A 12,770-nucleotide genomic window follows, 5' to 3' on the forward strand; every position below is an offset into this window, starting at 1 on the left:
CTTATAAATGATTGAGAGAAATAAAAGATTCTTGCCCTTTGCCCCGAGTACCAACATACTGTAATATAAAGACAACTATGCTATCAACAGTCCCTGAGTCTCATTTAGAGAAATAGCCATGGGAGCAACTCAGCAATTTTGAGGAAAAGGGCTGTGCAATGTAGGCCAGGAAGACAGACCCACTCAACAACTTTCTACTTCACAAGATGGCAAGTCCTGGTACTAATATTCCCCCTCCTCCCTGCACCCTCATTTCCACCACTAGAAGTAACACAATCAACAAAGCATTTAAGGAGGAGCTTAATTTTAAGCAGGTGTTTAAATTCATCCCTACTCAGCAAAGCATTTAGGCTTGGCAGGTGCTTAACTCCAAGTCTGTGCAAGTCACATTAACGTCAATGGGATTTAAGTATGACTTTAAAGTTAAGCACACGCTTAAATCTTTTTCTGAATCAAGATCATAATGGTTAACCTTTGAAAAGTGGGCCCTTTATTTTGGTAGTTAATTTTTGTTAAGTGTTTAAGTTTCAAATATCAATGCTGTACTCTTATCCTGAAGAATGAGTTTTGAATTATTCAGAAAGCAACGCGACAAAACATTACTCAGAATCAAATAAAGCAGGGCAATTTTTGGCTAGCTATATATAGCTAAATCCAATAGGATTCAGATGAAAGTATTATATTACTAAAACAAGTGTCTGATCACAAACAATTCTGAAAGTGCTGACCTGTTTACTCAACATTATTGGAAATTGTATACGGTCTCACTTCATCATAAATCTGGCTTGTTAGGGTATTTTTTTCCCCCTTTTGCCAAACTGAATAAAAACTTCATAAGGCTGAGCTCTATTTTCAGTGAGGATTTCTTGCTTTGAAATTAGTCAATCACTAACTGAAGTTACAGAGGGTCCTGTAGCACCTTTAAGACTAACAGATGTATTGGAGCATAAGCTTTCGTGGGTGAATGCCCAAATCACCCACAAAAGCTTATGCTCCAATACACCTGTTAGTCCTAAAGGTGCCACAGGACCCTCTGTTGCTTTTTACAGATCCAGACTAACATGGTTACCCCTCTCATACTTAACTGAAGTTAGTCAATTAATCAATCAATGAACCGTTAAAACTAAAAGGCAAGTAAGGATCTAGGACCAGGTGGCTTTTCAGCAGAATAATTAGTACTTACCGGTAGATACAATGGCGACAGGGGCTTAAGACATACAACACAATGGTTTTATAATTAGGCTTAGAAGGATTAGATTTTTATCACTAAATGTCAATTTTACCATAGACACTCACACACACACTAATGAAAAAAATATTTCCATCAATAATTGAAATGTACAGATAGCCAAAGTAAGAAAATACTGCTTGAAAAGTTATCTGAGTTTGATTTAAGGATATTTATTTTGTATATTCTGACATGTAATGTTGATATATATTAACAGCTATAAACCTTTAAATTTTTATATCTAAATGTCTACTCTCATTTATCTGGTCCATCATAATTTTCCACACCTGTGAAAAATTAAATTGATTAAAATGCATGTTGATATTCTCCATAAAAACTCTAAAAAGATAAACATTGAATTCTGCCAAGCCTGTTTAGAAGGATCGGCATTTCAAACACTCCTAGGGAAGTCTGCTCTTCTATCTGAATCTCAGTGGTTTGTAGGGTGATACCAGGTATCACTATACATTGGGTTGCTGTTATTGGAAAAATGAGAAAACAAATTCAACTTTGGGGACACCATCCAACAAGCTTACTGAGTGGTATCTTATTCTTCTTGCTTACTATTTGCTAAGTTAGTATCTGAATCTGAGCATCTTATCTTAGCATATGAGAATCTTTCTATTTGTGGGTAGACTCTTACTGTGGGATGATCCCATTGAAGTTAATGGGACTATTTGAAGAGTAAAGTACTACTCAGTGCATAAAGATAGCAGAATCAAGAGTGATGTTAGGACTATAATTGGTACAGTTTGAATGTATGTGGGAGGGTTGGAGGAATCTTTATTCTAGTTTGGAAAGAAAAGCGATTATCACTGCTCAAAAGGAAAGGTAGCACCTAGAAATAAGTGTAGTCACCTAGACAGAACTGACCTGTTTTTCAAATTGACAAGCAGCAGCAGCCACCGCTCCTGAGGCTAGAGTTGCCAAGCACTTCTGCAAATGAGGTCAATTCTATTTAGATGGCTAAAATTATACTGAGAAGCATACATTAGGCATCTGCTTTTGAAAATCTTGGACTGAGTCTTTAGTCATAAGGATGAACCCAGACATAGCAGCTAAGAAGTTTCCCACTTCAAAGTCTATCTGTATGCTGATGATTTACTGTTAGTGTATATGTCACAGATCCAGCAATCTCAATCAAATTATATTGCATACAGTTCAGTCAGTTTCCCTGATTATAATTAATGTTAACAGAAGCAAATGCAAAATCCTTCCTTTAAATTCACTGTTCTATTCTTCTCTATTAGATACCTGTCATCATTAGTGGATACTTGCAAACATTTAGGATATCATGGCATATTATTTTAAACAGCATTAACCCGAATGACTTCAGACTCCAAACACAGATTTGACACAGGAAAGAAAATATTAGCAAACCATGTTGAGGCAGACTTGATTCAATCACAGTGGTGGTTATGCCTTAAACAATTTATAACCATACATCAATTTCAGTGAGAGGTAGATTGAGTCCTAAGTAAGAGCAGGATCAGGTTCTTTATATTAAAGATGGTCTTAACTTTCTCACTCCCTAACTTCAGAGACAGGTTCTTCTCTCTTCCTTAGTCCAGGGTTCTCAACCCTATTCATGATGTGGACCACTCTATCTCCTATTCACAAGGAGATAGACCACCTCCCCTCTAGTTGGCAACCAAATATCATCCCTTTGACAACTACAGCAATTGCTTATATAGAAAGAATGTGTTTAATGTATTTGGTGAGTTTCTTTTAATGGAATTTAGCAGATGGGAGCCAGAAGGAAAGCTAGCACTATGTGACCAGTCACCTTTCCACAGACCAGCAGCAACTTCTTATGGGACTGTGTTGGTTCATAGACCAAAGTTTGGGAGCCAGGAGCTTAGACTTTGCATTTTAGCTGTTCTATGTTTATATTTTCTTCAGCATGTATTCTGAAGACTAGTGGATTGTTCAAGGCTACAATAATAACAAGAGTGTTTGGGCAATTCATGTAATAATTGATTCAGTAATTAATATAGGGCTGAACTTAAAATGTATAATCTACAAAAGATCCTTTTGCAAAAAAAGAATGACTCTCTATTTAAGGGCATATGTATTGCTGAGGATCTCTAAGGGCAGTTTCTGCTCGTTTTCAAATACTAAATCCTCTTATCATTTAAGTGACAACCAGTTATACAAATACTTGACTGCACTCTTAAATCCTCCATAACACCAGAATCCTGTGAATATGCCATAAATATGTTAATTTGTCTTTTCATTTAGTGTCAGATGTATAAAAGTTTGTCCAAAAATGTTTCTTGCAATCCTCACAAGAGTTTAGACTTGACAGGAAAATGATGGAGAAAGCATAGCTGAAGCTACCTCAAACCGCATGGCACTACTGTTTTAGTGCTATTGATTTATTTTCCCTAATGCAGTCTCCATATTGTTATTATTTCCAGAGCCACTGATACACCTAACTTATGCAAAGTAATAGTAAGGTTCTGATCCTGCAAATGATTACTTACATCAGTGTTTCCCAAACTCGGGACGCCTCTTGTGTAGGGAAAGCCCCTGGCGGGCCGGGCCGGTTTGTTTACCTGCCACATCCGCAGGTCCAGCCGATCGCGGCTCCCCCTGGCCACGGTTCACTGCTCCAGGCCAATGGGAGCTTCTGGAAGCGTCGTGGGCCGAGGGACATGACAGGTAAACAAACCGGCCCAGCCCGCCAGGGGCTTTCCCGAAACAAGCGGCATCCCAAGTTTGGGAAACACCGACTTACATGTACAAAGTTAACACACACACATAAGGGTTTATAAGATCAGGGCCTACATCCACCTATCTAAGAGCCTAATTCCTCTTGGTTTACAGTTGCTAGAATGGAGGTTATTCCAAAACAAGTTGGGCCAGATTCTGCTTTCAGGGCCTGAGACTGCTTATATTGACTTCAATCAGTCTTGGATCAGACTTTGGAGTCAATCAGCAGGTGGGCTATACTTTGTAGAGTAGAATGGTGGGGGTGAAGAAAGAAAAGAAAACCTGGATCCTCTATGAAAAGCCTTAATTGGGAGGGAGAGACCTGACAGTGGAGAGGGCAAATGGGCCACTTCTGCCAGACCTGCTAGTACTAGGAAAGTAGCATAGCAAGTGGCTGGGGAGGAGGACTGACTGTTAAAGGAACCACGGTGGCCATGCTTGGAGAAGGTCTGCAAAAAGCTCTGATAAACATTCAAAGCCATACCAGTCCTACAAATGTGCACACGTATTTGAATTATGCATGTCACCCCATTCAAATAAATTTTGGCCGGATCAGAACCTTATTTTGCTTCCCTGAGACAAAAAGTGTTGCTGTGTCACAGGTTTGCCTCAGCCAGAGGAATCTCTTGAAGTGAGCTTGCTTTACTTTTACAGTCGTAAATTAATATTAACTCAAGATGGGCAACAGATTTTAAATTCTATAGCATAAAACCCGCATTTGTTGACTCAATCACAAAGGTGTGGTCAGAGTTAGGCCCTGACCTAGACAGGCTTTTGGGTTAAGACAGGAGAGATCATTCCTCCCATATGCCAATGTCACTTGGCCCTGGAAGAAGCAGCCTGCCCTTTTCATCTTGCCTGCTGGGCCCTTCTTGTCTCTGACCTGGTCTTGGCCCTTCTAGCCTCTGGAAGACTGCAACTGATACTTAAAATAAAATAAAAACAAAAACAGGAAAAAAAGGATGAAGTTGAGTGTATGCGCTGCAAATGGTGTAGCCCAATTATTAAATGTAAACATTTATAGGCTAATAATTCTAGTCTACAACGGTGAACTGTTTATTCGAATGAAAAGTTTTATTTAGGGATTAGAGATATTGTATTCTTCAATTCAGAGGTGGCATTATGTTTTGAGTTCTGTAGTTCTGCAGCAAATAACATTAAATTCCGTTCATCAAAGCATTAATCTACTGAATACCTTTTTCTCTGCCCTTTCGTCCACCAAAATAAACTCTGATATTTACCCAGAAAAATTATTAATAGTTTTTGGCACCAATTTTCACCTGTTTTTGTTGTTGTAGTAATAAACACCGATACATTCCCCAGGAAAAATTAATAAAATAAAATAAAAACCAAAAATCAAGGGCCCTACTGAAACTGAATGGCATCTCTGGGCATTTCTTCTAGGTCTAAACTCAACATTTTCTCTCAAAAGGACACTTTATTTGAGCAGGATGTGTCAAGACAGTGAGGACTCCAGCAAAGGGCATCATCTGCCTGGTACACCCTGTCACATGCCAACTCTCACGGTTTTATCTTGAGTCTTGTGATTTTAGGTGTTTTCCTTGAAGCCTGGAATCAAATGATTGTGAGAATGTCTGCTATCATTTTAAAAAAAATGAAGTTTCTAAGCCTCATGGTTGAGGAGAAAAGTTTGGCAATATGATGCATCCATACCCCAAGGTTCAAAATCCTGACGACAAAGAAAAATAACCCAATGTATTTTCTTTTTTATTTTAAATCTCGTGATTTTTTGGAGGGCTCATTCACTTGAGTGCTTGAGGGTTGGCAATACTGAGAACTTGTAACCTGTTGAGATTTTGCCAGTCATTTGCTGAAACCAATGAAAGAACTCTACAAGCCAGCTCTAAACCAAGAATTTCACCTTTAATTTCTACCTACAGTATGAAAAAAACCCACACATAAGAAGGCATTTCCAATCTACTGTTCAACAAGCTTTCAGTCTAGTATCATTGCTTCTATTCTACTGTATGTGCAAAGAAATTTACACTATGCCTAGACTAATCTGTTTTCCTATTACTACAGTACCCTACTTTGGTTATACTTGTGAAATAACATAGAATATGTTATGATGAGCTCTTTGAAATATCCGGATGAATATATTTCATGTTAAAAAAAAACTAGTGGTAAGTTTTATTGAGATATCTACTTTTGTAGCTACTTTTTTTCTCTCCTGTATCTCTGTACTACATTCAAGCTTTACATATTGTTATGCACTATCTCAATAATTTTGTTCTTGTTTAGATGTAAGTTCCAGCAAAAGAGATTAAACAAAAAAGTGTTTTAGGTTTGGTTTTTCTTTTTGTCCCCACAACAGAAGCAACACAATTTTAACAATACATCCAGAAAAACTAAAATGACTGTGTTGTGGATGTAGAGAAAATGCAGCAAATGCCTCTCCTCACAGGGGTTGGATCCTGGGTTCTTTTTTTTGTGACAACTGATGGCTCCCCCCAAGGTGGCTCCTCACTTTGCCCAAGACACAAGGTTTGCTGTCCCTTGGTAAAATGAATAATGCTACTATTGATGACAAGGACTACAAAACCCAGTACACAAGAACCAATAAAATACATCAATATAAACGCCGAGAAAAGAAATCTTAGACCCCAAAATAATAATATAACAAAATGGGACTTTATTGGGAGCAGGAAAATAGGTTCTGGTGTAGGGAACCATAACGCCAACCCATACAAGGGTGTTAGCAGTGGGGATCAAACCTGGGATCTCTTGAGCTAAATGCATAAGCCTCTACTACTTGAGCTAAAAGACATGTCTCTGTTAACCAGGGCTGTAGTAGGATCATCAATCTCTAATAGCCCACACTAGAGGAGGACAAAGTGCTACTCTGAGCAAACAAGGGTTACTTATTAGTGTTAAATAACAAGTGCAAACAAATCAACAGACTCCCCACCTCCCAACACTCACAACTCCTCACAATCCCCAGAAACTCTTCCCAACCCCAAACTCACACGCTGGCCTTCCCCAGCAGGTGATAGACGAAGAATGAGTCCAGAGATGAGTGCTTCAGTGCTATGAATGCAGGGAGTTAATCAGAGAGTCCCTGAGCTCTTCCGCTTCTCTCTCAACTCTGAAATTCAAAGCTCAGAAAATTAGACTGTGTCTCTGGGTCAGGTTCTCCCATCCCACTGAGGGGGCGGAGCAGCCCTGGCTCATCGTTGGCCTAGTAAACTGCTTGTCCAGATTAGCCCATGCAGAAGGCTCCCAAATTGCTTCCACAGGAGTTTGTAGTCTACTCTGTCCCCTGATGCCAGGCATGCTGAGAGATGGTGCCAGAGGGCTCTGGTAGCCAGTATTGTTTTTGTCCATAGTAGGGTAGGATCCTCTGGAGCAGTGACCCAAGCCCCAGGCAAGCCAGCATCCAACATGAGTGACACACATAACTCTGGCTTCTCAGTACCATTTTCTGCAAAGCACAGCCATGACTTATGTTATGAAATGTGGGTATTTTATAGTGAGTAAGAAGAAAAGTATTTAGTTTTGTTGAAACCAAATTCATCCAAAACCATTGTGATTTGTGCAGTATATAAGACAGAACTTCATCAGATGAAATTGTACCCTGTACAGCATCATTATAAAACTCAGGAATCAGAAATAGAGAAAAACTATGGTGACAATTTTCTCTGTAAAAAGTTATTGGATAAAACCAGAAGTCAACTAGTTCATCAACAACAGAAACTGAAGGACTTTCTTTCCCAAAATGATGAATGCTGAGGGCAAGTTATCGCACTGGGCAGCATTGCAAACTACACCTCTACCCTGATATAACGCAACCCGATATAACATGAATTCGGATATAACGTGGTAAAGCAGCGCTCCAGGTGGGTGGGGCTGCACACTCCAGCAGATCAAAGCAAGTTCGATATAACGCGGTTTCACCTATAACTCAGTAAGATTTTTTGACTCCCAAAGACAGTGTTATATCGGGGTAGAGGTATATTTTCAAATGGTGAATTCATCAAATCTGTAGTGCTTTCTGTTCAACCAGACCCGGGCCAGCTGAGGGGTTTTTATCCCTGTGTAGATATACCCTTAGGGTGGGATCCTCTACCATGATCTAAGAAAAGCTTCTTTACCTTTACAAACTTCCTACAAAAGCAACTGTGGTGTATCATCATGACTTGGAGTCTTTGCAGAAAAAGTCACTTCTTTCCAGCATGGCCTTCCACAGAAAGGCCTTCTAGAAAGCAATAGGTACATCTTAACCCAATGAAACCTCAAAATGAAATGGAATTGGAAATGGTGTCTCTCAGGTCTACTGTAATGGATTTTGCATTAGAAATGGCCTGCATCAGAAGTGGGGCAGTTACCTTAGCTAAATCAAACATTCAGAGACTTCATGTTTGGTTCAGTGTTTTCCATATCAATTATGTATTCTGAACCAGTTTGCCAATATATAGTCTGTACTTTAACTGCTTCCTCTACCTTCCTTTACATACTACATGCACCTTTCTTACTGTTGGTTATTTTTTTCACTTCTCTGTTCATCTACATTTGCTTTAAAAAATACTCTCACTATATTTATTGCTAGATGGCATGCATAATCTGTGGGCATACAAAAAATTATCTTTGAACGCTTTAAATTTCTCTCCATCACTCAAACTCATTCAATTTCACCCATCATTTCCCACATACTTCCAAATTTGTTCTGCTGAAATTCAGTGTCCTTAGGTCTCACTTCAGTCCCAGCTATAAACCAAAGGAGATTGCATTACAGTCTTTGTAGTTACCTTTCACATAATGTGTAACCCTCTCATGCCACATCCACAGAATTATTGGTCAATTTCTTCTCTTTGACAGGTCCCAGATTATATTAAGGGAAATGATACATCTCATTATTATTTACTATTAGTTGGTCCTCTTTACAGTGTTTTTATTTTGTCTTCTCACCAGTCAAAAAAAAGGTCTTGCCATCAATGTACAGAATTACTTCCATTTTATTTAATTGTGAGCTATAATGATTCTATCCTATACATAATGTCTCTAATGACTGCAGGCCTGATGCCACATTACATATTCAGGCAGAACTCTTACTGAGGTCAATGGAATTTTTGGCTGAGTAAGGACTGCTGATCTGGATTCTTTGTCTATCCAGGTTATTGTTCCAAAATAAACCCAACTTAAATTCTGATGCTCCAGATGTTATGTGATACCTCCTAACACATAACCTTTACTCACCGGTCAAAAAGGCAAAATTTTATCTTCTAGCAAATTTACCAATTTGTGAAAGCTTTGAAAAATTGTCATGGGGCCCAACTGCAAAGTTATGTTTTGTGCCTTTTATAGAAGGGATCCTGCCTTCCAGATAAGTGTGGTATAAAAACCAATATAGGTTAGACGACAACATGCAACACTGCCTTTTCAATTAAACACGATCTCCACAAGGGTTTCTCTTACAGGATTTCTTCCCTGTGAGGCCTCTCTGTAAGTTTTGTTTCAGGAGAAAGTGCAGTCCTACTAGCTTCTTGGCCTACCAAGATGCATCCGAAGAAGTGAGGTTTTTACTCATGAAAGCTTCAAATAAATCTGTTAGTCTTTAAGGTGCCACCAGACTCTTTGTTGTTTTTGTAGATACAGACTAACACGGCTACCCCCTGATACTTGGCCTACCAGGTTTCAGTAAATATTGGGTGAGACAGGAGAAAGTGATCTGGCCCCATGTGCACAACTCCCATTGAAGCCAACAGGAGCTTTGTGTGCACAGAGACTGCAGGATCATCCACATACAATGGAAAACAAAATATTATTTTTATAGAGAACTGGGTTTATTTGTTCAGTGCATCCTTATTGAAAATGACTTTTCTTCATATCTGAACATTTTAAAAAACTCTATATATCTTTAAAATCAATTTAAGATGATTAGGGTGAAAGCTATTATTCAGCTGCAAAAAATCCCAATATATGATTATTTGTTTATTTATTTATTTAGCTTAACTATTGAAAAAGTATCTGCTGCTATGTAGCATTAAAAGTGTCAGCTAGTACATCCTATGTGGTGCAATTTTAGAAAGAGATTCCTTCCTGTACACAACAGGGTTAATAATTAAATACCCATGAACTGACCTAACTATAAAGAGAGACTATCAATCAAAAAAGTGGAAAGTAAACAAAATGAAACTATCATCCACTTGGATGCTTGGAGGAAATTTTCTTTCCACAAAAAGTTTGTCCACCATTACGCTACATTGTTTTTTCCCCCTTATTTCCAATACAACAGAATCTGAAATGGCTCTTTTCTATTTACCTCACTCTCTCTCTGCAACAGCTCTTTCATTGACTGTCCAAAAAAAAAAAAAGTCACAACTTTGCAAAATTTCATTCGGACCAGCATTCAATCCGAGGAGTGAAAACTCTGGCTCTGGCTCTCTGGGAATAATATTTATTAGCTAATAGTTTGCTACAGATCAATAACAAGAAGTGTTTATGTACTACTTTGTGCATCATGCCAAAACGGTACTTATTATCATTTTCTAATTGCCATGCCAAAACGGTACTTATTATCATTTTCTAATTGCCTGTTCCATTGGCATTAAGATAAATTGTATCAGGAAGTCAACATATTGGTAGTCTTGTTACATTTGTTTCTTGTTGACCCATCAAAGCTTGGTTTTAAAAGCCACTAGGAAATACACACAGAGTCTTTGGAATTATGAGTGGGTCGGAAGTGTGAAAGAACTTGGAGCTTAATCCTGTTCATATTGGAGTCAATGTCAAAATTCCCTGGATATGTTGTTAGATCATATTCAGCCTAAAAGAGAATGTATCCTACAATGACCTGGACTAACAGTTTTATTGTTATCTGCTGTTGAAACACTTTTATTTTTACATCTTTTACTTTCCTTCAATATCTGGGGAAAGTTGGACTGAAGAAAATCTCACACTGTGTGTCAAGTTGCTGATACTCTTTTTTTAACACATTGCAGCTTCAGTTTCAAATCAAGCAGACTGAGGTTGCACAATTTCTGAGGTTCAGTGGGGTGTGCATGCTACTACCTTGTGTTCAGTCACTGGCCCATGGTTAACAGTTATCAAGGAAACTTAAACCCTGACAAGACTCCAGCCAGCCGCGTGGCATAGTGTTGCTCCTTTAGTACAAATATGTTTCTGATTTGTCAAAAGGCCCAAGTTTAATCATTAGCCATGACATTTATTTCCTTACTTTCCTGTAGATGTGGAATTTCATCTGCAAATAACTTTTACACAAGAAATATTTTATATTCTATCTTTCCAAACAAAGCCACATTATGTTATTAATATTTTAGTTGCTCAGTTTACAGCTTGTCCCAGATAGCTGTGTGTAATAATAAGCATGCTTTTTTCTGTACCTACCTAAAATGTTATTCTGTTGTTTATGGTAATTGTTTCAAATGGATTTCACATAAAGTGTAATTGAATCTAAGGGGAATCATTAGAACGTAGCTTGGGTTCCAAACATACTAGAATTTGGAAGCCTCACAAAGCCAAATGAAACCTTTCAGAAATGCTGCATAAATCCAAAGCTCAGTTTTCTTCTAATGGCTTAAGGAATGGTATTTTGGGGTACAGGAAATAGAGTGGGGATTCAGGGAAGCTAAATTAATGAATGCTTTACACAGGGGCAAATTCTATCCCCCATGTGAATATATACCTGAACTAGTTGTAAGCATCTTCATCACTCTTCTGTGACCCTCTTTTCTATTCACATGTCTGAAAACTAATTAGAATTTTGACAAATTTGTTTGTTATTCCTCAACACTTGAAGAATCATATACACAAACATATTTCCAGCTATCTGGTTTATTTGTAGCAAGCACACCTCCAAATATTTGATATCTAAGATTCAGGATTCACAGATGCACAAAATACATTTAACTTTTGTTTTCTTTTAACCATATATCTCCATTCCTCTTAACCCTGAATTGTACATGCAGCTTTCTTGTATTTGAATGTTTTCCTATTTACCTTGCTTTCTTTAGGCTTTTAAAAAAGCAAACAGAAAAAATGAATTCCATCATATTCCATCATATCATATTGTTTCAACTTTCATGTTTCAACAGCAGGGCTGAAACTTTTAGATCCACCTAAGTTGACCAGATGTCCCAATTGTATAGGGACAGTCCTGATTTTTTTTATCTCTTTCTTATATAGGTTCCTATTACCCCCCACACCCTGTCCATGCTTACTATCTGGTCACCCTAGATCCACCACACAGATCTCTGCCATTTGAACTAATTGAGCAACTGAAAGTAACTGTAGGCTGTCATCTTGTATCTGGACCAGCGCCCAAGAGAGATGAGACACAATTTGCCCTGGATTTTTACCAATATTTGCTGATGGGAGGAATGGTGAGATGCAGAAATCTGGATTCCATTCCAGGTACTAGAGGGGAGCGTGCTCTAGTGGGCACAGACTCTTTTGGCCTTTGCCCTCAAGCCTGGTCCTTTCTGCCCTGTCCCCTACAACTTGTCCATGCCCTAGCTCTGTCCTTTCCCCACCACTGGCTCCTTGTATCATTCCTATTTGCCTTCCCTACTCACTCCCAATCTCTGCTCCTTAAGCTTCTCATTCAAGTCCCACTGTCCTAGCCCAAACAGTCCTAGTCTTCCCTCTGAGTCCCAATCTCTCCCCACACCTAGTCTCGTCCCATCCCTACGGCAACTCCCAGTCTCCTTGCTCAGCTAGTCCTAATTCTCCCCCCAAAAACCCAATTTCTTCTCAGATCTGTCTTCCCTGTCCTCCAATATTCTCCCTCTCACTGGTTGCTTGTCCCAGTCTCCTAGCCAGGCAGTTCAGTTTTCCCCCCACAGATCTC

Source organism: Trachemys scripta, chromosome 3 (assembly GCF_013100865.1).
Source record: "Trachemys scripta elegans isolate TJP31775 chromosome 3, CAS_Tse_1.0, whole genome shotgun sequence".
Taxonomy (NCBI): Eukaryota; Metazoa; Chordata; order Testudines; family Emydidae; genus Trachemys; species Trachemys scripta.